This window comes from Aptenodytes patagonicus, chromosome 3 (assembly GCF_965638725.1).
Source record: "Aptenodytes patagonicus chromosome 3, bAptPat1.pri.cur, whole genome shotgun sequence".
NCBI classification, from domain to species: Eukaryota; Metazoa; Chordata; class Aves; order Sphenisciformes; family Spheniscidae; genus Aptenodytes; species Aptenodytes patagonicus.
The window spans coordinates 105,966,151-105,993,734 of record NC_134951.1 but is presented as its reverse complement, the minus strand read 5'-3'; the positions used below and the strand labels follow the sequence as shown (position 1 = coordinate 105,993,734).

Below are 27,584 nucleotides of genomic sequence, written 5' to 3'. Positions count from 1 at the left end.
GTGCATTATCATCATTTATAATGATATCTTTCTAGTGAGGTTCATTAACTCAGATGAAGAGCTGTGTGAACCATGTTACTTCTGAACTCAAGCTTGCCTGAGGATCATTGTAGTCATATCTGTGTGCTGTTGCTTAGGCATGGTAGACTTAAGCTAGCATGCACGCTACTATTTTAAGTCTCTCTGCACCCGTGTTCTGATTTATCTGCAAAGTAGGTAGCCCACCCAGAAATTTGACTGAGTTGTTGGCTACGGGCTGACAAGGGGACCTCTTAGTAAGTAGGTAGTTGAGTCTGAGCATATGTCTTTAGTTCATATTTTCCAAGGCAACCTCCTGCTTGTATTTTGCCTGTGATTTGGCAAATAAAAATTGAGTCATTTGGTAATTTTGTTATCTGATGTCATTCACAAATTAAGCAGATGTTTAAATGATCCTGTTTACCTTTGTAGTTATTTGCAATTGTAGAATAAACGGTGAGGCAAGAACCCCTTTAAAACTAGGCCCTGAACATTTTGGTCTTGATTTTGCTTCAGTTGAAACTTCTGAAAAACTTGCCACTAATGTCAATGGGAATGAGGTGGGGCATGTCTATAGAATAAAGACATTATGTTGGCTGGTAGTGGTGCAATGTGTGTGAATAAAAATGGTTTATCTCACTAAATGTAAGAGGTTTGCCTGAAATCACTTTCAATATCCTTTCTTGTTCTCTATACAGTAAAGTATGTAATTAGGGAACATGTTATACAGCAAACTCAGTTTGAAAAATTGGTTTTTAAAGCATAAAAGAGGCAGTGACTGAAGTCCTGCCAGGCTCTATCGAATACTCACATGTATTATATTGTAAACATAATACGATTATACTGCATGTTGTCATAATAATTGGCAATGGTATTAGAGTCAGTCATTGAGTGCTTTGTTCATGTGGTAATAGATGACAAGGGCTACAACGTTTGTTGGCAGCAAACTTGTTTTCCTTTCTGTTTTTCTTAGTAAATTGGTTTCAAAATAGTTTTGTGGTTTTTTTTTTTAAACTGACTGTCCTAGGATCCAGATGGCTTTATCTCTTTTTAATGAGATTTGGGACATTCTCCTTAAAAGTGGCGTTCGCTCAGTGCTGCCACAAAGGCTGCATTCTTCACTTTTCTTAAAGCATGGCACTGTGATAACAGAGATAGGGAAGACTTAGTAGTGATCAACAGCACAGGGGGGTGGATTAAGTCACATTCATTAGGATCTGGGGCTGAAAGGTAGCATGAGTCAGGAGAGAACGTAAAAACTGAGTCTGGAGGCCAGCGAATAATTTAGGTTACTGGATAGGAACAGCTTATCCATTAGTCTCCGTGGGCTTGATTCTGTAATCCTAACATGCAAGCCATGTCACTGGGTTCCAGCGGGCTGCCATGTGATGGGAGCTATTCGTTGTAAGTGTAGCAAAACCACTCCATTTATTTGCAAAGGTCCTGAAGGGGCAGCCAGGATAGATAACAACTGGGAAAGGGGCATTTTTCCTGCTGAAACTTAAAGACATTTGTTACTGAGTTAGTTGCTGGAGTTTTACGGGACGAGACCCTCTTAAAATGATGTCTTTTAATATCCAGACCGTATGTACGTCAGGGCTCTGCAGGATCCTGAAAGGCAGTTTGGGGTGGCTTGAGGCATTCGCAGTAGGCATGCATTTCAGTTCTGATGGAGTGAATTTCGCCTAATACAAGTTTAACAGCTGAAAAAAGGTTGCCTGTACCAGCTTTTCATCTTCCATCAAATTCAGAGTATAAGCCTCAACTACATAGCTTCAGATTCCTGCGAAATCAGCACCAACACACACCCTATGCATCACCATTCTTTCACCTTTACGTATATCCTTCTCTTTTTGCCAGTTTGAGTCAGCTCTTGCTGAGTTCAGTTGCACATGATATAGCCATGTGCTTCCACCTTTCCCAGGCTTCCATGCCTTTTCTTGTACTGTTTATGTGCCTGTCCTTCCTGTCCCTGTGTCAATCATTTTCCGTCTCATTTCATGTTGTGTGCCACTCTCCATCTCAAAGTCCATTTGTGTCTGTCTTCATTCTCAGTGTTATTCTTTAGTGCCTGATTCTTTTTCAGTAGTCTCCTTTGGATTACCGGCTGCAGAACATGCCACCTGCACCTATCTCTAGTTCTGCCAGTGGAACAGGAGTTGCAATGTAATCGGTTCTACAAGAATGTCTTGTTCCTGGAAAGCAGACATAACTTTATTCTGTTTCCCACTGATGTATACACTTTGACTTTCTTTGTTGACCACACAAGGTATTCTGAATCTGCTCAGGTAGTTATATAGAAGGGATGGTATTTAGCTGCCATGAGACGTCTCTACCTGTAGTCAGCATTTGGAAACACTGTATATCTGCAAGTGAAGAACAGCACCTTGAGTTGAATCTTCAGAGGGAAATGGAAATTGGTAGAATACTTGCCCGAAGTGATATTTATGATGGCCTCTATCACTCTTTTTCCTCTTGAAAATGCTAGCAGATGTGTAACCTCCTATGTGGTGTGGTGCAGTATGGGGTAAATTAGCCCAGTACTGAGTCATAGGGAAAAGCGGCATCCGTTTGAACCACTAATACAATATCTTAGTTCTTTAGGGATCTCCTATCCAGGGGATGTCCTTCTATAACTGCATTTAGTTTGTGAACATCTTATAAAAATCACCACTCAACATGGTTTGGTAATATAAGACTATGTTGAAAAACAAATTAAATAGTTGTTAAATACAATATCTCAACAATTTCCAGTTGGAAAGCACAAAAATTAACACTGTAATGTTTTTTCAACATTGTTTTTATTTACCTGCTGGGATATTGTCTGGTATCTGATGACATTGCTGCATTTTTTCCTCACTAAGATGTAGCAAGATGTGCGTGTGTATATTCTAATGCACAGTGGATTCTCAACTCAGATATAATCATTGCAAACTACAGATGTTCCAAGTGCTTTTCTCCTCAGTATTCTGATTGTTAATTATGTGGCTAATCAGCATTTTAAAACAAAATTTGCACATAAAGAGTCTATTCATCCAACGGGGACGTGCTAACAGGTTCTCTCCCTACGCAGGTGCTCTGCACAGTAAGACATGCATTAGCTGCCTGGGATCAAAACAGAATCAGAACAGGAGAGTTTTCGTAGCACGCAAGGTAGCTGAAAATAGTTTTTTCAAAACCGCTATGAATTTTTTGTGCTGTACTTTACACCCTGTGAGGGGAAATCTATTCATGCAACAGTGCCCAGTACTGTAATTGGGACTGATTTAGCTTGCACTTTAACCACGTAAAAAAAATCCTGGTGTCTCCACAGTTTTTTGTGACTTTTGCCCACTCTGCTGCTTTAGCAGTCAAGCTCTTCAGACCGTGAAAAATCTTGAAGGCACGGCTGTGCTTAGCCACACCTCTTTCTCTGAAGGGAATGGCAGAATCTGATAGAAAGGTTTCCTGTACTACAGCCAGTAACCAGAAGTTGGGCCTGTTTATATCCTCTAGACTGGAAAATTCAGAAAAGGAAAGGTTTGACATTCCTGATATTCTAAGGTAATGTGCTTGAAGGCACAACAACCTAGCCTTAGGAACATACGCTCTCCCAATGTTTACAGCTTTTTTTGTACCTTGTACCAAAGAAGGAAAGGAGCACACAGACACAGCTTTTCCTTGATGAGTCATCTTATTCCTTACAATTCTCCCTTTGATAAAGTTATTTGCAAAGAGGCTTAAAGCTGCTTTCTTCAAAGTGACACCCTTTATTAGAAAACTGAAAGATCATGAGTTAGCTTCTGCTTCTTGCACGCTGATAAATTTACACCTATCTTGCTTTGGAGGCAACTCAAAGGGCAAAGGCAGAGTTTGTAAGCACGAGTGCTGCACCACTTTGGAGTCATGCTAAACTCTTTGTACTTCTTAGTACCCTACCCTTGCAACAAGTACTGTGGAAAATGCTGGCTGTCATCCTTTAAACAGTATACAGTATTTGCATTTCTCTTGATCATCTGTCCCAGAGCAAAGTTCAGTAGGTTGAGGAAGTATTGTTTAAGTGCAATTGATCTAAAAATATACCAAAAGGAAGACTACTGTATATGAACAAATTATGGAGAGGCTTTATATAGGCTTGTTGATGTCTGTAAATACATAAAACAAGGAAGCAGCAGCTTATGACATGGTTATTTCTGGAAAAGCGGAAGGTCTGACTGTCATTATTACACCATGCACAGAGCCAAGCAGTTGCTCCTGAAGAGATTGTGAGTGGAATTAAGAACCCCAAAATTAGAAAATTAGAACTATTTCCACAGTGTTATGAACTCTGCTCCAGATCTTGCCTCTGCAGATCTATGACAAATCACGTATTAATGTCAATGGGATCAGGCTTAAGATTTTCGCTTCCCTCTCCCCCCTACCTTTTCTTTATATAAAACCCTTTTCTTTTCCTTTCCAGGGAATACCCATTCTGATGATAAGCCTGAGGATCTGACAATCTTTAGTGATTTCTGGCAGATCTCAACATAGAGTATTCCAAAATCAGTGAAGTGGTGTCAGCTCACTTCTTCAGAAGAGAGAGTAAAATATATTTACTGTGTCCACAGGGGAAAAAAAAGCTAGAAGGAACTACTAAGTCAGTTAATTTCCTCTCTGTATCATAGGTTATTATTACCCAGTTAGCTCTGTATAGAATATTTTGTGTTCAACTGCAGTAGTAAGCTTCCAAATACATGCTGAGCTACAACACTCGAAAATGTATCCAGACTTGAAGACCTCAAGAACTACAGATGCCATTGAGAATTCCCATGGTAATCTGAGTTATAAATAACTTGTTGTTTAATATACCAGGTTTCCTACCTGAACTTTGTGTTTATGCTAAAGAACCCTGTAGGAGCCAGTATCTTCTGTGATATATTAAGTCAAGCTAGTTAATAATGTTAGCAAGTGAACTTTAAGTCTTTCCTTCAAACATGTCACTGTAAGACGTTTTCCTCTTCCAATCATTTTGTCTGCTTTTTTGTGTTCTGTTTTGAAAACATTGTTTCTAAAATGTGAAACTTGGTGTGGTGTTTCACTGCAGGTTTCACCAGTGTTGCGTATAGCTGTATAAAGCTGGTTTGCTTTTGTATCTATACATACAAGGATCATATTGGGGGGGGGGGGGGCTACGATGTCAGCTGTTTGTCACCCGTAATCCCCGGTACCGTTCAGACCACGTGTTTTCCAGGGAGGAGACTTGGCTGCTAGCGGAGCTTTTAGTTCTAATCCCTTTGCATTTGGCTGTATTAAGACATGTTTAATTAGAACAGGCTTAGTTTATTACGTGATTCAAATTGGTCTACCTGACTATCTTCAGCTTTCGTCCCCACAATTTTATAAATCTCACAAATCTTATTATCATGGATGTATATATTTATTTCCAAATCACTGATGATTTATATTTATTTCCAAATCACTAAATGATAAGCCCTAAAGTTTGTTACAAGTCTCCGTTCATTATTACTTTGTTAGAACTTTCAGTTTTCAGTCCATTTAACACATTTTATTGATATTGTGTTGTGCTAATTTTCATAATGAGTATGTCATACACGATTAAGTCAACTGTTCTCCACAAATATATTAGAGATATACAATTACTTTCATCAGCCAAACATCTGTCACATCAAACAATGCAATTAACTTTATTTTACAAGATCTATTTGCCACAAAACTGGGTTGACTGATATTAATTCTATTCCTGTACTTTAATTGTTTATTAATTTTATAACAGCTTTATTACCTGGAAGTAACGTCAGACTAACTATCCGTTAGCTCTCTGAGTCATCTGCTGGCCTTTGTTATTATTGGCACAACATTAGCACTTTTCCAGTCAAATGGAATTTCCCTGGAATGCCTTAATTTATTAAAATAAACATGATTAGTTCTCAGGCCTTCTCAGTCTTAGTTCTTAGGTGTGAGGTAGATGGATTGGCTGATTTTAAAATGTTCATTTCTAGTACCTGTTGTATAACATCATAACCTGCTTGGTTACTAGGGGACTGGAAAATAGTTTGGCATCATCATGTGACATAAGAACATCTGTCCAAATATGGGATAGAAAAATTTATAAAAATTTCTGTCTCTCCTGCATCACTATTAAAAAATTTATCATCTCCATCTGGCAAAGGGTTGGTTTATATAACTGCTAGGACTATTGTAGTCTTGATACTTTTTTTTTTTTTTTTTTTTTTTAATTCTTCATGTTACATTGGTCCTGTCAGCTGTGGACTTTCCGCTAATGTTTCTAGCTTGCCTTATCATTTTTTTCCCCTTTGTAACTCCTAATTAATATGGATTATTACTGTTTCTCTTTATCTTCATTTATTATATAGTACTTTTTGTTATGAACTACTGCTCACGCCTGAGTAGTGAAAGAAGACACAATTTTTAGCCAAACTTATCTTCTCATTGACTGTGGAATTACAAATTCTTGACCATCCTAATATTTCTTCTTAAAGAAACTTCTCACTTTTGACTTTCCCACATCAATTTCAACCATTGTTTTAATTGCTAGGATACTGAAGTTGCAGGTTACTGACAATTGTAACACATGTACCACGCTCCTGGCTTTATGCAGCAGTATCCCTCACCTCTCCTACTCATCCTGCCCTCTTAGTGTGTTTTTCTGTTTAGCATTTAAATCAGGTGAATCATTGCGCAATGTTCACTAATAATAATGGCATCATTCTCTTGCATTGGTGATAATTTCATGTTCTCTGGCTTATTACCTCTTCCAATCTCAATACATAAAGGCCTGAAAAATATCATCTTTTAATACTCTTTGCCATGCTAATTCAATTTCTTCAGGGACTGTTTGAGCATGTACTGTATTTGCCTTCTTACCAACTTCCTCAGGTGTTGCTACTTTAACATTCTCCTGCCTACTCCAGCTTATCTCCAGATCAGAAAGAGGTAACACTTGCATGTCCTTTTTTAGAGTTTTTCTAAGAGGTGAGATTACCATGGGGAGTGGATTTTCATAAAAGCCCTGTTAATGAAGTCTTCCCAAGTCGTGTCTATTATCCATCTGATCATACTTACTCTGAGGATAATGCCATCTGTTCCAGAAGTGATGCTGCAAAAAGGAGATTTCAGATATATTTCATCACACAATTATGTTCTCTATGCAAAATTTTCACCAGCGTGCCTTCCACAGCGGTATACCAGCAGAAGCCAAAAGTAAATATCTTTTTTTTTTTATGGTCTTATACAGCAGGCCCTCCTCTTAATTTTGCGCATTTTGTCTCTGTGACTCAGACTCCTGCATATCTGGAGGATGTGTCAGCTTTTTATTCCAAACTAGTGTGTGTTTTTCTTTCTTGTTTTAGAATAGCATGTAGTAAATTTGATGGGATGATATAAAGGGTGTTGAGGGAACTATAGCATCCAGCTGATTTGTTAGTGATGTTAAAGGCTGCTCTCCAGGAGTAGAGCACGCTGCATATTTTGCAGTGAGCGTTCACATTTGGTCAGCATTCAGAAACTATAGCCATTTGGAGGTGATAAACAAAAAATGTGGCTTGCACATAGCTCCTTGCTTTAGTATTTTAAATCAAATGCCTTCCAAAGGCAGGGCCCTTAGCACAATTCTCCCCCCTGACTTCCTCTTTCCTTCTTGAAATAAACTAATTGTCACTGTAGGTTCTCCTGTCTGCAGCAGGTACTCCCAGCAAAAACTGTTTCCTTAATACATGTACGTTGCAATTAAGCCTTTTTAAAAATTATTTTAGTAATATTCCTGCTTAAACCTGCCAATTAGCACAGACTAGAGAGGAAACTGGAAGTAAAGAATTATTTCCTTCAGTACGTTTTCCTATCTGAGAACTGCTAGGTGATGAGCAGAGAGGAAAAGACAGCTGACAAAATTCAACTGCACCTCTTCTTTCATGGGCTTGCAGTCTGGTTTATAACTGAGGAAGGAGAGGACAATAAGCAAGCAGAATTAGAACGTACAAAGAATTTTAAATGCAGGCTTTTCTTTTCCTAATTCCTAGCTATTTTGTACTCTGTTAAAATGGTTGTCATCTTATACAGATTTCATCTGATATTTTCCAGTGGTAGAGACTCAAAACCTAATGATGCCTGAGTGTCACACATTTAATCTGTGGTCTTGATATGATTTGTCCGGATCATGTTGCTAAAGAAATCTTTAGATCTCATGAGTACATAAGAACATTTATTTCCTTCCTGAACGAAGATCATAGAAGTACTTTCTGTAAAAGCCAGTACAGTCCTACTGTAGCAGCAGTGTTATATTTGACATGATAAATGCAGAAAAAGTACTAAGAAAGGGTCACAGTGGCTGAGCCACGCTGTCTTTCTGAATCCAGACTTGTTTAGATGTTTTGAAAGAGAAAATGAAATTCTCACATGGTTGCTGATTACATAGTGACTGAATTGTTTCAAACTACGTGTGCTTTGGGAGATAGAGTCTGCAGCTGGGAAGTCCCCAGCATGTGACTGGTACAGCTGTGTTTGATAGCGTGATTAAGCTTCACGGCAGACCTGAGTATTTCATCGCGTTGCAGCTGTACCTGTGGGTGTCTGCTTGTTGCAGTATTGGAGTAACTGCCAAACTTTCCCAGTCTTTCAGAACTTGCATCAGCATGTGAACATCCGAGCTCCTTGAACTGTGCTAATCTTTTGCTGATAAAGCAATGGGGAAACAGTACGAGGTGCAGCGAAGAAAATTTCTCTTTAAGGGTGAATACAGTAGCTTTAAATCATCTGCATTTGTGCCATCCTGCCAAAGGACATAAATGAATGGTTAGGAAAAGGGGAAGCTTGGACTTCTGCTTTTCTTCAAGCTATTTTTATGCTTATCCATCCCCATCTTGTTCCTACGTTTCCTCCTCCTGTGGCATCTTGTCAGCAATCGAGATGGTGAGTTGTTTGGGATAGGAGCCCTTTGTTACTTACTGGTACAGCGCCAAGGATAATACGACCCAATTCCTTATGGGGTTTGTAAGGTTTTTTGTAATATAAACCTGTGATTTCGACTTATCCTTTGTTGGTTGACTCATTTTGACCCACCGCGTTGTCTAATACGTAGAAGCGTTAGGCAGTGGGTCATGCAAACTGTCACCGCATTCACGTGGGAAAAGGGAGATGCCGTACTGTGGCTTTGAAGTGGCCCCTCAGAGGGCTGCAAAACAGGCCTCTAGCTACATGATTGGAAATTTGGATCGTTAACAATTGCAAAGCATCACTGTGATGACTTCACCTGATTAGTAGTCAAAGTTTTTCACAATTCTGCTACTCCCTGGAGATTTTCTAACACACCGTGGGCTCCGCTGTCTCTCCCAGATATGAACTTACAGTGCAACCTGCTAGTGAGCAGCGAGCCACGACATTCCAAGAAACCATCTCTCCTGGGTTTTAGGGTACCAATTATATGGTCCCTAGAATACTATGATCCCTGACCAGAGTGAGCTACTAAGAAATAATTGATCTGATTTAGAAAAAAAAAAAAACCACAATGCACTGAAGCACCAGTTTACAAAGTTTTCTGTATTGTGAGAAAAATGCACTATTTTTCACCCTTCATAAAGTGTTTGCAGGATAGTGTCCCTTGAAAACACATTTAGCCTTTGCTTCTCAGATTTATCATATGTTTCTTTTGTATGCATGATGTCCTGTTAGAATCCATTGTAGCTGTGATCTTCTTCCTCTATCTCAAAACTTCTGGCTTTGGGTTTGGATTATAATGGTGCTGCTTCAATCTTCCTGCCAAAGCTTTGCAATACATTTGAAATATGTTTTCCTCTTGATGTGTATCACCTTATGTTTCTAGAGACCAAGTATGGCTTTTTCTCTGATATTTAATTAATTGTTTCAAAATGCCTAATGGGGTAAGGTATTGCTAGTAGGTGCTTGAGAGGATTTTGGTCTAGTGTTTAATTTTATACCTGCAATTTTTCACACATTGTGGTGAAAAGATCTGTGGTGAAATGCTGTAGTATGTTAACCTTACCTTCCCTAGTTCTAAGTGTAAGCTGTCTTTGTAGACGAAATTTAATGTTTGTGCTCAGGGTTGCTTGTTATCAGCTTTACATTGTAAGTGGCAGAAAGGAAAGTTAGCTGTACAAATAAATGTCACTTTTTACATACAGAACTAGATTCTCTAGCTGCAGATTGGTATATTATTTATTCATATAACATCATTTCTTTTTATAATATTTTTTAAAAAATAATCCCTTTGTGAGGCCCCTAGGGCCTGATACTTCAAAAGACTAGGTATTCTCTGCCTTCGCTCATTTCATAACAAAGAGCAACCTATGCCTTAGTTGATGTGGTTAACTAGTCAAAGGATAGCAAGAGATGACACACATGTTTGATAGAGCATGTAGTAAGGATTAGCACAACAGCAGAAAATCATGAGATGAGCTATTATTATTCCCCTCATTTGTTGGTTCCTGATTTCCGTATGTTATATATATTTCTTCATATTGTGTTTGAGGAAGTAGTCAGATGAAAGGTCACAACCGTTTTATGAAAGTGGGTGAATCATATACTGATTCACTGTGTACAGGCAGCGTACGCTCAATGTATTTGGACTGTGCATTCCTTTACTAGTTTGCCATCCGTTCTGCTGTGGGAACCTAACTTAGAAGAGAGAAACTGAGCTGCAAATCAGTTAAATAGAAATGGTGTTGCAATATAGCTTTATGGACTTGAATGGGAAATACGTAGTTCATTTAAATTGCACACTCAGTACGAATTTAGGCCGCATCCCCAAAATCTTTGAGATGTGATTTAGATGAGCAGCTATTTGCTTGACAAAAGTAGGATGTGGGGAGCATGCACATCGCTTTGGTCATGAGATGGAGAATGTGCTCCCTCCACTGACACTTGTGGTCGTGTGCAAGTCTCGTAGCTCAAGGACATGTTGCCTCCCCAGATTCCCGTTAAGATACGTACAGTGAAGTTGGGGTTGGGGACAGGTTCTCTGTGGCAGCTTGTGTGTCCCAGAGCAGCAGTTTTGCTCTTGCTTTCCTGTCATTGGCACTGGAGATGGGAAAACTCCCACAGCTGGGATTTGAGGAGGACAGAGAGGGGAAAAATCACATGTCCCAGACAAAAATTTGGAGTAAAGTAATCACCAAGGACTAATCAGGACGATGGAAGAGTCTGGGTTAGTTTTGTTTGTTTTTTCTTTAAGATTGTCCAGGGCAAAGTTGATACATTTTTAAGTGCCGCATCTGCTCAGTCATTTGGCTAATGTGCCTGGTTCTCTGTTATCACCAAATTATATAATGTGGCAGGATTTATCCAGCCTCACATGCTTCACCACAGTGTGGTAGGTCATTTGACAGTATGAGGAACATAATATGGTAATTAGGGAATCTTGTCTTCTTTTTTTCCCCCTCCAAAATAGACAATTTCATGCTTGTGGGAAGGTATCGTGCTAGCAGTTCTGGGAAGCGACACTTTCTCTTTATCCTCAGAACAGATACAATACGTATGGTTACACTGCAGGCTTTCCTCTTGCTGGCATGACAGCATCTCTGTTCTTATGTGGAAATGCAACCTTTAGGGCTGAAAAAGCAGTTCAGGTCAGCTCAGGCGTTTAGCCCATTGTTATTATGCCTTCTTGCTAAGACTAGCAAAACTTTAAAACCGGAGAATTCCCTATAACTTCAGCCAGAGCAGACAAGAGTCCAGGTTATCAATACTGATGCAAACGTGAAAACCATCTGCTAGAGGTACTGTCTTTTACTTGAGACAACCAGTGTCCTTCCCGTAAATCACACAGTCCAAAACTTTAAAACTGACTAATACAGCCTCAGACACAGCTGTGATATAGGAAGGGGACTGCACGTGCATTAAGCAATCGCATGACTAGGTACTACTATATGGAGTGAAGTAAAGAGAGAGACAGTCTTGTTTGCAATACTGGTAAATCTGCTGTGAAGTACTTGGAAACTCAATCCGTATTTAGGATCCTATGTAGGAAAGTACCACTGAACTTCTGTATGATACTCAGCAACTGAAAACTAAGCAATTTCATTGATACATTTCTGGACTGAGGCCTCGGGCTCCTTCTAACGACAAGTATAATTGTAGCTCCTCTGCTCTGACCTTTAGTTGGCTTAATGTAGGCATCCAAGCTTGAAAGTTGTACATTGTACAAAGGGAGTTCGAGTTCGGTTTTCTCTTTACTACACCTACAAGTGGAATGCCAGTCTGACGTGCTCAGAAATGAAAATAAACACTGAGCAGAACAAATAGAAGCACTGTTGGGTGCAAGGGCTCAGTATAACTTGGGCACCATAACTTCATTCTTATAATGCCATCTTGAAGATTTTTTTTTTTTTTTTTAAGCAGAAATAAATCTAAATAAATCTATTTTTCAGCCTTTCCTCTTCAGGTGATGTAGGATTAATGTATATGGAATTCAACAAATTTTGTAAGTTTTACAGTGCACGTCTTTGGAATTACCCTACAACTTATTTATTGACTATTGCTTCATTCTAAAGAAGGTTTTAAAACCTGATTTGGAATATGAACTGACAAAAGTGGGAAGAGAGAGAATGTCTCTGTAAAAAGTCTGTAATTATTTACCTTCAAATATGCAGGCATTATGCAATATAGGATTTTAAAAGTGATTTTATCCCTTCTTGATAGGCATGGAGCTTATCTCTTTTTGAGATCAAAATTTACGATATTCAAGGGGGAAAATTGGGACTACTGATTCCCCTTAAATTTGTTTTTACAATTACTTGTATAAATTCTCTTCTCCTATGACCAATTTAAGCTGTTTGTTTCATATGTAATTGTATCCAAGGGGAAGATGCAACTGGGTTAAAGATACGTGTTTGTATGTGTGCTTGAATATTCCATTATTAACTAGTGAGGTGACTTCCTGAAATTAGGAGGTTTTACTGATGACCTTTATTTTATGTAATTTTATGTTAAAGAAATTATATTGTATTTTAAAAGATAGTCAAGCACATCAGCAATTCTGGAAAAAAAATAAGCAGAGGCTTCTTGGATATTTGCACAATTTGGACTAATGGGCAATACTAAGTAGTCTTGAGAGGGGGAAAGCACATATGCAAAAGAAAAAGAGCTGAGTTTGGGAACTAAAACAGAAAAACCAGAGAGTGAATAGGAAGTATATCTTGGGTAAGTAAAGAAAAGCTGAGCAAGAGCTCTTGGGGCAGCATCCTGCTTTACCAGCTGGGGGCACTTTTAGCTGTCTCATTTGATTCTTGCAAAGCTGGAAAAGATCTGACCCTGTAAAAGGGCTTGTTAGTTTTATCTTGAAAGTATAGCTGATAAATAAATGGGGGGGGGGAGAAAAACAAAGAGTAAAGTCAGTTCTTGTTTCTGCCTTCTGTCTGTGGGAGGTTTCTACCCCTTCAAGCTAGAGTGCAAGCACTCAAACAGGTTGAGTACCTGTATCTGGCACAGCTGAGAGGCTGAAACTGCGGTGAGGAGCACCGCCTGGAAGCAGCGTCAGAAGTCTCCTAAAAACGATCTGGCGTTGATAATGAAAGTTCCTGTGCTCTCAGCAGCAGAGGTGCTACAGAAGAGTCCCACTCCTCCCCTGGCCGCTCCCTCCTGTCCCCTGGCTGTGGCAAAGGCTGATCCAGCAACCTCTGCAGCTGTGCCGTGGCTGATGGGGTGGAAAGTCCAGTGAGCAAGGTGGAAGTGGGTAACAGGCATGAGCGGATGGGGGAATGCCTCGAAATGATAAATTAATACTAGTTATTAAAACTAACAGTTAAAACTAATTATTATTTGTGAACTTGATAATAATTAAACCCATTACTGTTTTAGAGTAAAATTCTATACCAACATCTTCTTACTGGAAAGACCTCCAGAATCCTGAGTTTTGTCTAGGTGGTCAGGTAAAAATGTTAAGAGCTGAATAGTTCAGCTAGTGCCAAAGGTAAATGTGCTTCAGCAGCCATTAATGATCAGATTCAGCCTCCACGGAGGCTGTGGTTTCACAAACACTTCTTTCTCACAGTATTGCCATCCACTCGCTGTTAATTCTTGCTTGCTTCCCACCTTTACCCGCACATTCACTTGTGCCAGTATAACAATTTGTGTGACTGCAGAGTGAATTAGATTGGGAAACTAATTCAGTTTTTAAAAAGTCTTTTTGGGGGGAGCGGGGGAGGATTATTTTCCTCAGTACAGTTCAATGTGTGCCATACTGGCAGTTGTCCTGGCGCAAATGAGGTTGTGGTGTAAGGTGGGAGTAAGCTGGAGGGAACAAAGGTATTAAAGCCAGCACTGTTGCTGAAAGAGATGTTTGTGAAAATACACCTTGTTTTGGGGCAGAGCAGCAGGAAAAAGGGTGTCACTAACTCTTCTGGGAATTGCTGGGTTATGTGTGGTCATTTCGCTCAGAACAGAGACCTAGCTTGGAGTGCCTGTGGATCCCCATTCAGATCCCTCTGTTCTGTAGCAGGCTGAAGAGAAATCTCATTGCTTCTAAACTCTGGAAGAGTGTGCTGTGCTAGACTGAAATGGATGTAAACTTATTCACTGATAGAAAAGAAAAATAAAAAACAACAAACCTGAAATTTTCTGTATGATACTGTTGGGTTTTGGTGCAGTCATCTCATTGTCCTTTTCTCCATTGTGCCCTGGGCACTGCTGCCACAGGAGATGCTGCAAATGGCCGGTTGTGCTGTACAGATGTGTGTCCCTTCCAGGTATTCAACTCAAATCTGCCATTCCTTGTGCTGTAAATCCGCCCTCCTGGACTGCAGTGGCTGCACAGACAGCCTGTTGACTCCTTTCCTGTGTATCTCACAACTTTCCCTGAACTGTAGTTCCCTCAGGTACAGAGGTTCCTTGCCTTCCTTTTTTCAGGTGTAATATAGTAAGATTTAGCTCTTTATCCAGTGCTTTCTACTTAACAGTTCTCACAGCTAGGTGAGCACCTTCTCATTTCTTACACAGAAAAATAGACATAGGTGATTGTAGCAGCTTGACCGAGATCACATCTGGTCTCCGTCAGAGCGTGGAACAGTTAAATAGCTCTCCTCATTTCAGGCCACTGCCCAGGTCATCTGCATCTTAGCAAGGGACCATTCCTTCTGGCACATTGATTTGCTTATTTTCATAGTTGCATGTTATGTTTCTGTGGTAGGTATTTTTCATTAATATGGGCTAATTGGGTCATTAAATAATGTTAATGAGAGACAACCAAATTCTGCTGTATGTCTGCATGCATCTCTCGTTGCATACCTGAGACCACGCTCACCTGTATCGCTTCCCTTATTCCAGTCCTAAGTTCTTCCTGTGCTGTTATTGCCAAAGTACACAGTGCTGTCCTTGTGCAATGTAGACAGATACCTGCTAAACACCTTTGATACCGTGAAGCTCACTTCACCTGGGCCCCAAGGAAAGAGGCTCATCTCGGAGTCAGAAATCGAGAGGAGCCTGCACATTGAAGTCAGTGACTTGATTCAGAAACCTAAATGGGATCAGAGTTGTGTTGTATGACACAATGAGAAGATAATGATATTAAAGAATAAAGAACAGTAATTATCCCCTGACATTTTCTTTATTAATTTTATTATAAAAACTCATTGATCCCTTCAGTTCTGTGCATAGTCTGTTAATGGGTCAACTGCTTGAAGCTTTTCTCCAGTTTTTACTCAGGTCTCAGTTGGGCAATTTTCCCATCAAAGTTGATGCCATTTCGACCAGTAAAAAGGAGAGAGCATTTTGGGATTTGTGCCATGCAGCGGTGTTAAGAGTCTTTAAGGCTTCTCCTTAACCCCCAGCCTGACGGAGAAGCAGACACCCCATCAGCTCTGCCTGGCGCTCGCAAGCGTGCTCACACCCAAGGTTATCGTTGCTGTGGCTGTATATTGATGCTCCTATCTATGTCCCCGTAAATCAGTAATGTGCCATTTTTTTTCTCCTCGCTTTACTACACAGAGTCCTCTATCTTCATAGATTTCTAATCTAATCTATGTCAGATTTCTAAACAGGGTTGAAGCCGTGAGTCTTCTCTGCCAAATGCAGTATGTCCAGGAGGTTACATTATACTGTCCTCTAGTGGTAAAATATTCCGCTTGCAATGTTATCTCAAAAGCAGGGTGCTTTCAGGCACTTCTTTCTCTACCGTTATTCACGTGTTAATACTGTTCTTGAAGAACCATCTTGCTTTGAAAAGGTTGCCTAATAATAACAAAAACACTTAGGAAGAAGTTCTTAACAGAGGAACTTTGTAACAAAGTTGATGTGAGCTGTGATAGCGATGCTTTGCTAACATAATTCAGTTTCAGGTTTAGTTTTAAGTTTTGGCTGGCTGCCTCAGCCATTCTTCTGTGTTGTTCCTTGAACTTGCAAGTGGAAGAATATTTGTTGGAGAAGTACAAAACATCAAGTCAAGGGATTTGAGTTACTGCTCTGTTTCAACTATAAAGTGTTGGCGAAACTTTGGGTATTGTTTTTCCCTACCATTTTCTGTATGAAGAGTGGAGTGGCAATAATAGCTACTTCATCACAGCGTTTGAGGGCTGTTGATGGAAACAAGGTCCTCAGTGCAAAGAATATGCAGTGTAAAAACCATTGTCTGTTACAATAGGACCAAACTCTCTGAGAGAATCCTGTCTCAGGAGTGGTCTTTTTTATGTGTTTGCATAAAATTGGGGTGAGCTCTTGCCGTATGTAGATCACTGTTTTTAAGTTCTTTGTTTTTCAGTGAATTCTTACCTAGTATCACAGACTCCAAAGCAGATGGAGGCTAAGGGGAAAAAAAAAAAAACAAACCAAAACCAGATTTCAAATGTTTACATTTCATATAGGCATATTAGAATATATTTTGTTAATAAGTTTAGAACTAAATGATTAAATTGTTGATTAATTAGTGTTAATCAGTTGTTGATTTAACCTTTAAATTAAAAAAAAATTAATTCTTTTGAGATAACTAGAAAGTAATAATAAGTTCAAGTTACTGTCTGGTGTCCATCTAACTGTAATGATATACAGGTGAAAATTCCACCAATTACCCTGTTGATAATTAGTAACACTTCTAATAGAAGAAAATTCACATGCATTTTTCTGCACTCTTCCACAGGAATAAGTATAGAAAGAAAGAAGTTCATAAGAAACCGAGTATCACCTCCAGCCAGCGTCACTTTTTTTTTTCCCCCCAACGGAGCAGTAATCGGAGGGACTTTAGGTCTCCAGAGTACAGCAATTAGGTTAGACTAAATGATTTTCATGCGTCCAGACTGATGAAAAGGTGTCTCTCTGTTTTTGTCTCTGTTTTCGGAGGCCACTGTTCAGGACTCGGCAAATGGACAAATCCTCAATGTAGGTCATTTGAGTGAGGCAACCGGACAGTTAATTTAACACCGATCAAAGCTAATTTGAGGGGTGGCAGATGTATGCTAGATGGGCTCAATGTGTTAGATGCTCAATGTGTTACAAAGTATTGCTATAAAGGCATCAGTGAAGGATTTGCTGTGGAGGAAATAGCAGTAATGTAAGTTCTGTGATTTGTCAGACAAACCACATTCTTCTGTGCCTGTGCCCTGTACTAAATTGCTGTTTGCTTGAGTGGCTTGCTTTGTATGTCATAGCTTTCTGACGTACCGGTTTTTAAGACACTGAAGCGTTGCTTAGACTTTAATACATGTATGGTTCACCACCTGTATGGCCCACCACCACACGAGGCCCTGGAGTTAGGTAACAACATTAGTTCGACTCAACAGCCCTCCCCAGACTGGTCAAAGAATGAGGCTTGCGGACAACTGACTTGCTACTGCTAGTGAGGCTTGAGATGAAGCTGTACGTCACAGATCAGTGCCATAGACCTCCACCTGCATAAATGAATTGTGGATAATGTTCACCAACAGCTGTTTGATCACTTAGAAACACAGGACATGATATTGAAACCATATAGTCCTCATGTACATAGTCTGCAGGGAGAATATAAGCACCTCAATTAGGTATTCTCAGTTGCCTGGGGGAGGGGGGGTTTGCTGATTAGGGGTGTGCCACATGGGTACCAAGATAGATCCCTCAGGTGGGACAACATGAATAACTCTGCCTTACAGCAAGTCCAAGATACATCCTCTTTTAAAAAAAGATTTCAAACTGAAAAATAGGTCTACTGCATGTCTAATAATTCTCCAAATGTCATCTACTCTGCCTTGCTTAGGTACCTCCTTTAAAAATACAAGAAGAGCAATGCTTTGATAAAACATTGAAAGAACTGGATCCTTGACCAAAGGTTGTTGGTAAAGAGGCTGCACTTGATCTTCAGAACCTGAGATCCTGATTTCAGCTTTCGATTTCTATTGATACAGCTCTGTTGCATCAATGGAGCCTGTTTGGCTTTCCAATGACATCAAACATGGCCTGAAGTCATAAGGGAAAGCTATTTGCTCTCATTTTTCAGTCACAGTAGGGTATATCCAGAAGTCTATGCATATATTGATTTACAGTCTTTCTGAAAGTAGATTCTAATGATGTTAGCAATTGAAATCAACCCCCATGGGCATTGGGTAGTCAATAAATGTTTTATTTAATTCAAGCACAGAATTAATGTTGATATGAAAGCTATGCCAAGCAATTCTTACTAAGCAGCAGTAAGAAGTGCCTTGTGGACATTTCTTCCTTTACTTTCTCTCTTTGTTTTTTTCCTTTTTTTTGTTTTTTGTTTGGGGGTGAGTGTTTTTGTAGCAGCACAGTTAAAACAGCATTGCAAGGAAGTGCACAGTAGAGTGAAATATTTTCACAGAGGGCACAGTACAAGACTTGAGCCTTCTTCTGTTTGTTTTGTTGGGTGAGTTTTTTTGGGTGTGTTTTTTATATTAGGAATAACTCTATTGCAGCTTGATATGTTGTTTGGCTTATGTGTGATGGATTTTCCATACATGTATGTGGTAATAAGAGAACCAAATTTCTTCTCATACTGGGTGTGTCAGTTTTTTCGTAAGTAGCATATCCTGTTAATTTTGGGCCATCACATCATATTACCTGTTTTCACCCCATTGGCTGCATACAGTTTTCTCTTTAGAAGCTGGGAAATTTGCTCATAGCCCTTAACCGTATCCCTAACACCTCATCCTACATTGTTGTAAGTGAAGTCAGCAATTACCTGCCTTCAATTCTTCACTAAATGTGGAAGAATTAACCCATTCCTTACTCTCTTACCAGAACTTTTCATACCGATTTTTCATGTTTGTAAGGGTCAAGGCCTTTAAAAATGAATTATTTAACATGTAGCAGTGACAAAGTTGATTTTTGCAAATAAATTATTTCTAAATCAATATTGCTGATACTTTGTCAAAAAGTTTATCCCTATGTTTCCCTTCTATTTATTCATCCTGTCTTCAGATTTTTGAGTTTATAAGTCCTTTTGTGCTGAGTTATGTTTCCAAATAAGCTGTCTTTTTATATAGAAGAAATAGTTTAGATGTGACAGTAAAGATACAGAATTTTTTAATAACAAATACTGTAGATAGTACTAATTTATATTAGTAAATCAAAAAATCCTTTTCTCCCTGCTCTTACGTGAAGATCAAACCACTAAATACCAGGATTTACCACTGATTCTCTGGAATTTTATATCAGTAATGACTGAGAAGTCTACTTACTATGCAGATAAAAATAAGTAGTACAAATAAAGTTAAGGTTGGAGAAAATATTTGAATAGAAGATAGTAGATGTGAAAAGTACATGTCTGAATGGCAAACAATTAGAATGAGGTTCTGGGTTGACACAAACCATTATAGCTCCATGGAAGTTAATAGACTTATACTAATTCACATGAGCCGAGAATCAAAATGATGAAGTTAAGCTGAAGAGAAAAAGGGAGAACTACGGATGGGACTTGGAGTATGCAGTGAGGAGGTCTGTAGGTTGCAGGAAAAATACACAGCAGAGATGACAGTAGTGCTTCCTCCACTGGAATAATTTTTTCTCTGGTTCTGTATGTCTGGTAGTTGGCTCATAAATGGTTTCTTGTACACGCAAGAACATGGACTAGGTAAGAACATAGTTGAGTTTGTCTCTACTTAGCTTAAAAAACACACTTAAATGATTCAGCCGCTGGATGTCTCTCTTGTTCTGCTTACATGAACGAAGACTGGCCTTTCAGAGCGGAAAACCTACATCTCGGAGAGGTAAGGGTCAGTATGGAAAGCCAGCTGTCCAGTGCTGCCCAGCTGACTGAAATGATATGACACCAGTCCAACTCTCAACATGATAGACTATAAGTACAAGATATAAGCAAGATTAACAGTTGAGAAACGTGTTTTTCTTCCGTTACAAGAGCACTTCTTACCAGCCCCATTCTTCTCAGTTGTGCTCTGCACAACTGTGTTAAATAACCTGCTGCCAATAACTGAATATTATTTGAGAAAATAAGTTAAAATCAGTAGTGCCTGTCTCGATAGTTACAATATGTAAGCAAATACTACGTTAGGCTGGGTAGTGGAAATGCACCAGGTACATTTTCTTTTTTCCTGCCGGGGTTTCTGGCTCAGGTCAGTTGAAGTTGGTAGTAACTTCAGCTAGACAAGAACTAGATTTCCCTTTTCTGGAAGAGTCTGCACCTTCTATTTATTTCTCTATTCTGAAACAGAATTGAGACACACACACATTCAGAACTTCCCATGAAATCCTGTTCTGGAAAAGTAAACGTTAGGAGAGACTTTTGGTTACCTGTGTGAGTCGAGAGTACAGGACCAGGTCTTTGTTTTGCTCAGCTGCATTGCTTAAACAATGGAAATCTTTCTGCAGGAGCATTATCAGCTCTTGTTTGTTTGAGGTGTCAAAAATAAATGAATGCAGGAAAATGCTTAAGAAATCCTTTTGTGATTAAGAACTCCAAGGTCTCTGACTTGGGTGGAATCAGAGTGTTTCGTATTGCTTCGCAGCACATAGCTTTCAGTGATGTGAAATACAGGGAAGAACAGAGTGAAGCCTCAGGCAGTGATTTCAGAAGGGCCTATGAAGGTGATTGCTAAGAATTTAGGTTTCAGTGATTTAGCTAGGATAATACAGGAATTTGGGGTTAGGGAGGAATGTAATAGAGATCTTCACGTTTCAGGGTAATGTGATGACTAGATAATTTTTTTCCATTCTTCAATTCTCCGATTTTCTCTCTCTCAATTTTTAGAAAGAGCTTCATCTGTATATTGTGAGATAGTATGTTTCCTTATATTCATACTACTTGTTAATTCTTTAAGTTAAAAACCAACTTAGATTACAAATTCTTAATGCTAAGAGTCTGATATCTTTCAGAATTTTGCTGGATCTTTTTTCTGTATCTCTCAGTATACATGAAAGAAGTTGCATAACTTTTTACTTTAATAGTTGGCCAATATTTGAGCTCCTCTAGTTTATTTCTGTCAAAAATGTTGATATGAAGGGATATATCTTTGTGTACATTCTTTGTAATCAAAGTGGGATTAAACTGAGGTCCTGTTTCCCTGAATGTAGCAGGAAAAAAGACAATAGGAAACAGCTCCTTTGGCAGTAACCCAAGCCTCTCTTTTCAACCAGCGCTGCACTCGGGAAAACTCTCGCTGGCTCTCTTTCTCTCTGTGGGAATTCAGGATCATTCTACAAAGTGTTTCACTGTTTTGGGGTTTTTTTGCCATCGTATGTAACGTTTCTGATTTGGGTCACTTATACCATTTGCTAAAGTTATATACACACCTTTGTGTTTGCATCCACATGGCTCAGATTTTTTTATTTGCCTGTCTTGTGGCTGGTGCTTGGGAGGTGATACCTATTTGTCTGCATCTTCTGTTTGCCCACAGTTATATTTCAAAACCATTTTCCTCTCTAGGACTACAAACCGGTTTTGTTCCACTCTGTTTCCTGTTGGTTTTCTCTGTAGCCATTAAGGAAAACAGGGAGGGAAAGCGTGCCTCCCACTTCTTTCTAAAAGGTGTGTTTATGAACCAATCTTTACGTATTTTGAAATGTGCTGTTATCAATTCTTTTGAGCTTCACTTCTTTTTAAAGGACTTAAACAGCATTTGGTCATCCAAGAAATTTTCCTGTCTTTTATCTCGGACAGTGAAGTTTAAAGAATATCAGACATGTTGTTTAACAGTCTAAACTAAGCCTTAAACAGGGGATGTGCTCATTGCCATGTTCTTAAAGTCTAGGGCAGACAAACCTGCATTTCACTATACTGAATATTTTAAGGCCTCTACTCTTTCTGGATTTTAGCTTCTCCAGGTTAGTATTGGGAAAGACCTCTGCCTAATCCTGATTATGTATAAAAACAATAATCAGAAGTGGTTATTTAGTGCAAGAGCCAGATTGTATGGTTGTTATCTTAGACTGGCAGTGAAACCCCTGGAGAGTTATTCAAATTTTGTAAATTAGCATGCAGTTAGGAAAGGAGTTTTGCTTTGAGTTTTTTTGGGGGTGTTTGGGTTTTTTTCCCCAGCAAAATCAAGAATAAGCATCATCATAATGTATGGTTTCTTTCTATAGCTTTCAGCTAGATTTAGCAATTGCTTCAGAGTTCATCATTAATTATCCTATACTGTATCTTGCAACAATATTTGTCCTAGTGTTGTCAGAACTCCCTATAGTGTGGATCTATTAAAACTCTGCGAAAGGAGACATGAGGAGAAAGGGATAATAGTGTACGTAGATGAGTGCAGTACAGATCTCCTGAAGTTCCAGCCTATTTTTAGTCAAAAGCAAATGTCTGTCTAATTCAAGAATTATGGAAGAAAAGCGGATCTGTAATTATGTTCATAATTAGAGAGGTCCTTTTTTGGTGCTTAATCTAAATAATGTATTTATTATGTAAGTTTCTGAGCACCATAGAAAACATGAAAGCTGATAATGTAGGAGGTTATTGTGGTCCAGGGAAAGGAGGGGGGACCGGATTCTAAAATAGTGAAAATCAGCATAGCTCGGTTGGAGCTCTTTATTTCTATTGATGTACACTAGTTGAAAATTGGTTTATGACTTCAAGTTGCATAGAAACAAAGAAAACCAAAGAAACTGCTATGAAAGCATCCATCTAGGAAAACACTGGGGGAAGGAAAATACAGTGAAAACAGCACTCTTTCTAAATTAAAGTTACTATTAAATTTAATAAAATTTCCTAGTGGGGAGTTCCTGGAAAATGTGGACTGAAATGTGAAGCAAACTTTGATTGCTCTTTTAGCTGCCTTGATGGTATATTTACAAGAACTAAACTTCTTTTTTTTTTTTTTTTTCCTTCATTACTTCTAAAGAAGCTTTCTAGAGAAAAATACCCATGCTTCATAACCACCTTAAGAAGCATTTGCTATGGTTGTTTCCAAAGCAACAGCTTAATAGTTTCATAAATATCAAAGTTAATAGGCTCCTAAAACCAAGGAAAATTGCCTGTAGGTAATTTCTGCTTATACAGAAATCGCTACTCTCTGAACTGAAACTTTCTCTAAACTTTCTCTCTAGGCCTGTTACCTATTACTGCATACTTCGCTGTCCTGTTCCTACTTCCTTTAGCTGTTTTGAATCAACAGGGGGTAGAGCAATACTTAAATGAAATGTACTTGAGGGTAAAACATGATCTAACAAATTATAGAAAATAAACAATATTAAGCGTAGCTTGTGACTAAGGAGATCAGAAACAGTATAATGGGGACGCACTTTTTTTTTTTCTGAAAGTGCAATAGCCATGCCACATCATCATAAAGCCATACTTACGGCTGGCTTTAAAGAAAAGATAAAATCTTTCAAAAAGTGGCTTTCAGAAAGGAGTCTCAGAAAAATGATTTTTTTTCTGGTCTTGAGTTGCTATTTGGTATGCAGTAGGAGCTGCTTCTCCTTTATTTTTGCTGCTTTTTTTTCCGTGATTTTAATTTTAATGGCGTTAAGGTACCTATCAGTCTTGATAAGCAGCTTTTACTGAAGATATAAAATCATAATTTTCTCCATAAACTTGGTAATGTGTATAAGCCTCATAACGGTCATACTTAGAGAAAACAAGAGCTCTTTCCTCCCCTTAGAGGTGCAGGAAAACCCAGCTGCTGGCAAATTAACTTACGTTGTGCTTTACTCTTCTTCCATTTAATAGTTGTGTTGTATTGGGGGGGCTTATCATTATTAGACAGCTCACAGAATCATGCTTATGAAGGGACATGTGAAGTATGGAAAGAAATGCTAGAAAATTGGGTCTTCTGTTAGGATTTCGTAACAGGCTCTGAGTCCTGGTGGACTTTCCACTGCCAGAGCCTTAAACGAGTCTAAATGCAGTAGAGTTGATTTGACAGAAGGCAGCAGGAGCCTGAAGCAAGACCGAGCAGTGCTGGTTTATGGCACGGGAACAGTCCGGTGAAAGCTGCTGGTACCCCCCCCCCCCCCCCCCCCCATCACGACTGAGCTGGTTCCACCCAGGAAGTGCAGGTGAACTGTGATTTAGTTCGGGATACCTGCATCCCCATTTGGGGTGCCCATTTGATAGAAGCCAAGAGGCCTTTGCCCTACTCTTCTCTACTGTTCCTGGTTTTGGTAATTTCATTTCATGTGTAGACAGCTGTTCATCATTTTGGATATTTGTATTTCACATTCCTGAAGTCTCTTAAATTCTTTGTCAGTGGGGAAGAAACATTCATAAAGTTGTTTATCCACTGGCAAGTTTTAGAAATCTGTTAGCTAAAGTTTTATATAGGAGCTTTTATCAAAATCTTTATTTTTGAAAGGTAATTCTAGAAGTACATTGTTACTAGTAACAGCCCTGGGAGACCGGTTCCCTCCGGAAAACGTATGCCTCCTTAGAAAAGATGATGAGATGTCGTAGTCTTGACTTAAGAGTGAACTCCTAATTCCCTCACCTGCTCTTTTTTGACAAATCTATCCCTGATGCTCCATTGCAGGGTGTAGTGTACAATAAGGAAAAACATTTTTTCTCCTTCAGGCAACACGTAAGCCTCTCCCCCTTTCCCTCCGTTCAACTGCAGTTGTACAAAAACCATCATAGAAACTTAGAGGGAGAAATAGAATTCAACATATATTTCTTCTAATCTCTAGGTACAATATAAAACAAAACTTAATCCCCAACAGTTCTCTTTAAAATGTGCGTATCTTCTTTCCCCACTACGCTAGTCTGAAATAATGAGGCAGGAACCAACCATGCAGTTAGGCTGGCTCTGGTCTTCTCTTACTCTGCTGTGGCTGTCAGCATCGAAATTTGTTACCTCTCTCGCACGTAATTTTGGGGGTCCTCTTCTACTCTTATTCTCCTTCTTCCACTGATCACTCCCTCCTCCTCGTGTCACTCTTTCCTTTTCTTGATTCTCCAACAGCTTCTCAGTTTGCTCCACGTTGGCAGGAGTGGACCCACTGTATTTTTTGTTCTGTCTGATTGGGGAAGCTGAAACTTAGCATCCCTTGGATTTCTCCGAGTGTTGCGTAGTTGAATTGTCTAGAGTGTTAATCATCATTTGATTATTCTGACATTCTTGATGAAAAAATATATACATTAAAATCATAATGTAATTACAGAATTTGCTTTTAGCATGAATATATTTCTTCCCAGTGACATTGAAATTATTTACTACTCCCAATATTTACATATTATTTTGACAGATATGCAGCGGGCTATGAGTAATTTTAAGGTGGCACAGTTTACTCCATGCAGCTTAAAAGCAAGGATTTTCCCCCTCCCCTTTTGCCCCATCACGTTTTATTATTAATGGACACATTTGAATTGTCAGCTTTCCCAAAGCCTTGGTGTATGGGCTGGAATGATCAGATTAATTTAATTGCTTAACCATGTTGTTGCTAACTAGGCGTACTGAACACCCTCTTGTTCTTGCTTTATCTTTTCCCTAGCAGTTCTTCTGTTGGGTTTGTTTTTGGTTTTTTTATTCATCCCGTTAGTTTAAACATAAGAATTCCAAGCCGAAATAGCCTGTAATGTGGAAATGTAGGCTTCCAGGAGCTGTGTGGGCTAGGAATAAACTTATGACTTTGTCTGGAGGCAGGATGCTAAGATGGCTCAGCTGGCAGGTTAATGATGATTGTCATGAATATTAAATGATAGAACCAAAACAAAACTCCCAGAGAGACACTTGCGCACAAATCTTACATAGCAACACAACCAGCTCGGACAGCTGGCTCTCTGTAGACTTTCTTGAAAAAAAACAGTGCTGAGGCATATTAGGATGATTTTTATAAACCGGAAAGCCAATTTGTGATGCACTGTTTGAAAGTTAGAGGTCTTAATGATTTATAGCTTGAAGCAGAAATCTGTTTTCTGAAGTAGATGAATAAGATGTAAATTATATCTGTGCTGTTCTCCCTTGTATTAAGTGTTTCAGAATATTTTTTGAGCTTTGTGCTCACTAAAAATGTGTGTAAGGGGTAAGCCTTACTGTTAAAGTTCATACCAGCTCTCTGGTGTGCAGCTATAGTCCCACTTCTTCCTCTGAAGTTCCTCTAATCCCTTCTTTGGTTTCTTCCTCTCTAAAAAGACCACATTGCAGGCCACAGAATAATAAACTACAGTTGGTTTTGTTTTGTTTCTTGTGATTTGTCCCAGGCAGGGTAAGAGCTTGCTATTCAGAGTTCCTCCTTCAGCTCCAGTGGTGTAAAGCTAGCTCCTGCTACATGGAAAAATTGCTCCAGCACATGCAAAAAAAAAAAAAAATTCAAGAAGCTCGGATTTATTTGAAGTAACACCAACATAGATCTGGGATGGTTCCACTAACAGCACTGCAGTCATGCTCTGTTTCTAAAGGGATATCTAAAGGTGAGACGTTCTCTATGGCCTAGAGAGTAATCTTTGTTGTTGGGGGTAAGTTGGGGTCAGATTCTTGCACATAACTTCCTTGATTTTTATGGTTATATAAATTTATACCAACGTAATATGTGGTTCAGTGATTTTCAGACACCAAAAGGAATGAGCTGAAGTAAGAGTAGGTTTTCGCAGATAACTGCACGTAGGCACGATCCATTTTGTGGTGTTATTCTGAGTATAAAAAGATAAAGTAAATCTAAACTATTTTTAGGTGTGATGAGTCAGTCTAAATGAGTTGATGGAAAAAGATATAAATGAAAGGACAGTCCAGTTAGAGGAAGTTATGGAGACTAATGCTTTTATATAAACATTCTGCAGAATTCATTTGGCTTTCCAAACCCTGTCTGTAAATCAAGAAGTGCTTTCCAGTGGCTTATGGAGACCTGTCTAGTCATATGGTGCTAGTTGTCTTCGTTTTCAGTTCAATTGCATTAAAAATTGAATATATTATTTAAAGTAGAATTTTAAAAGTATTTACGTAAATAATTGGTGCGGTTATTCCAGTGATCTTACGTGACTATGAACAGTGTGTGCAATCAGAAATAGAAGTGGCCAGCAGGTTCCCAGCTGTGAAGAAAACACATTCAGTGAGAGAATTTTTCAGCTACTATCAGGACAACCCCTGATTTATTTCTGTTGTTGTTAAATCAAACAGCCTAGTGGAATGAGAGTGATTTTTTTTTTTTTTTTTTTTTTTAAGGGTAACATAAACCAGATCATTTAAAAGACACAGTTAGACTAGCTTATATTTGTGTTTTCACAGTACCATGAGGAATTTACACGCATACTTTCT

General features: G+C 38.9%; 1 protein-coding gene across 3 annotated transcripts in view; it reads left to right on the top strand.

The window, feature by feature from the left end:
- PACC1 (proton activated chloride channel 1) overlaps positions 1-27,584 on the top strand; it is a 95,489-nt gene that overhangs the window by 30,625 nt on the left and 37,280 nt on the right. The window contains exon 3 of one of the 3 annotated variants that reach the window (XM_076334529.1): positions 26,534-26,743. The exons of the other annotated variants lie outside the window; for them this stretch is intronic. The gene's annotated coding sequence lies outside the window, so the exon portion shown is untranslated. The remainder of the gene's footprint in view (positions 1-26,533; positions 26,744-27,584) is intronic. 3 annotated transcript variants of the gene reach the window in all.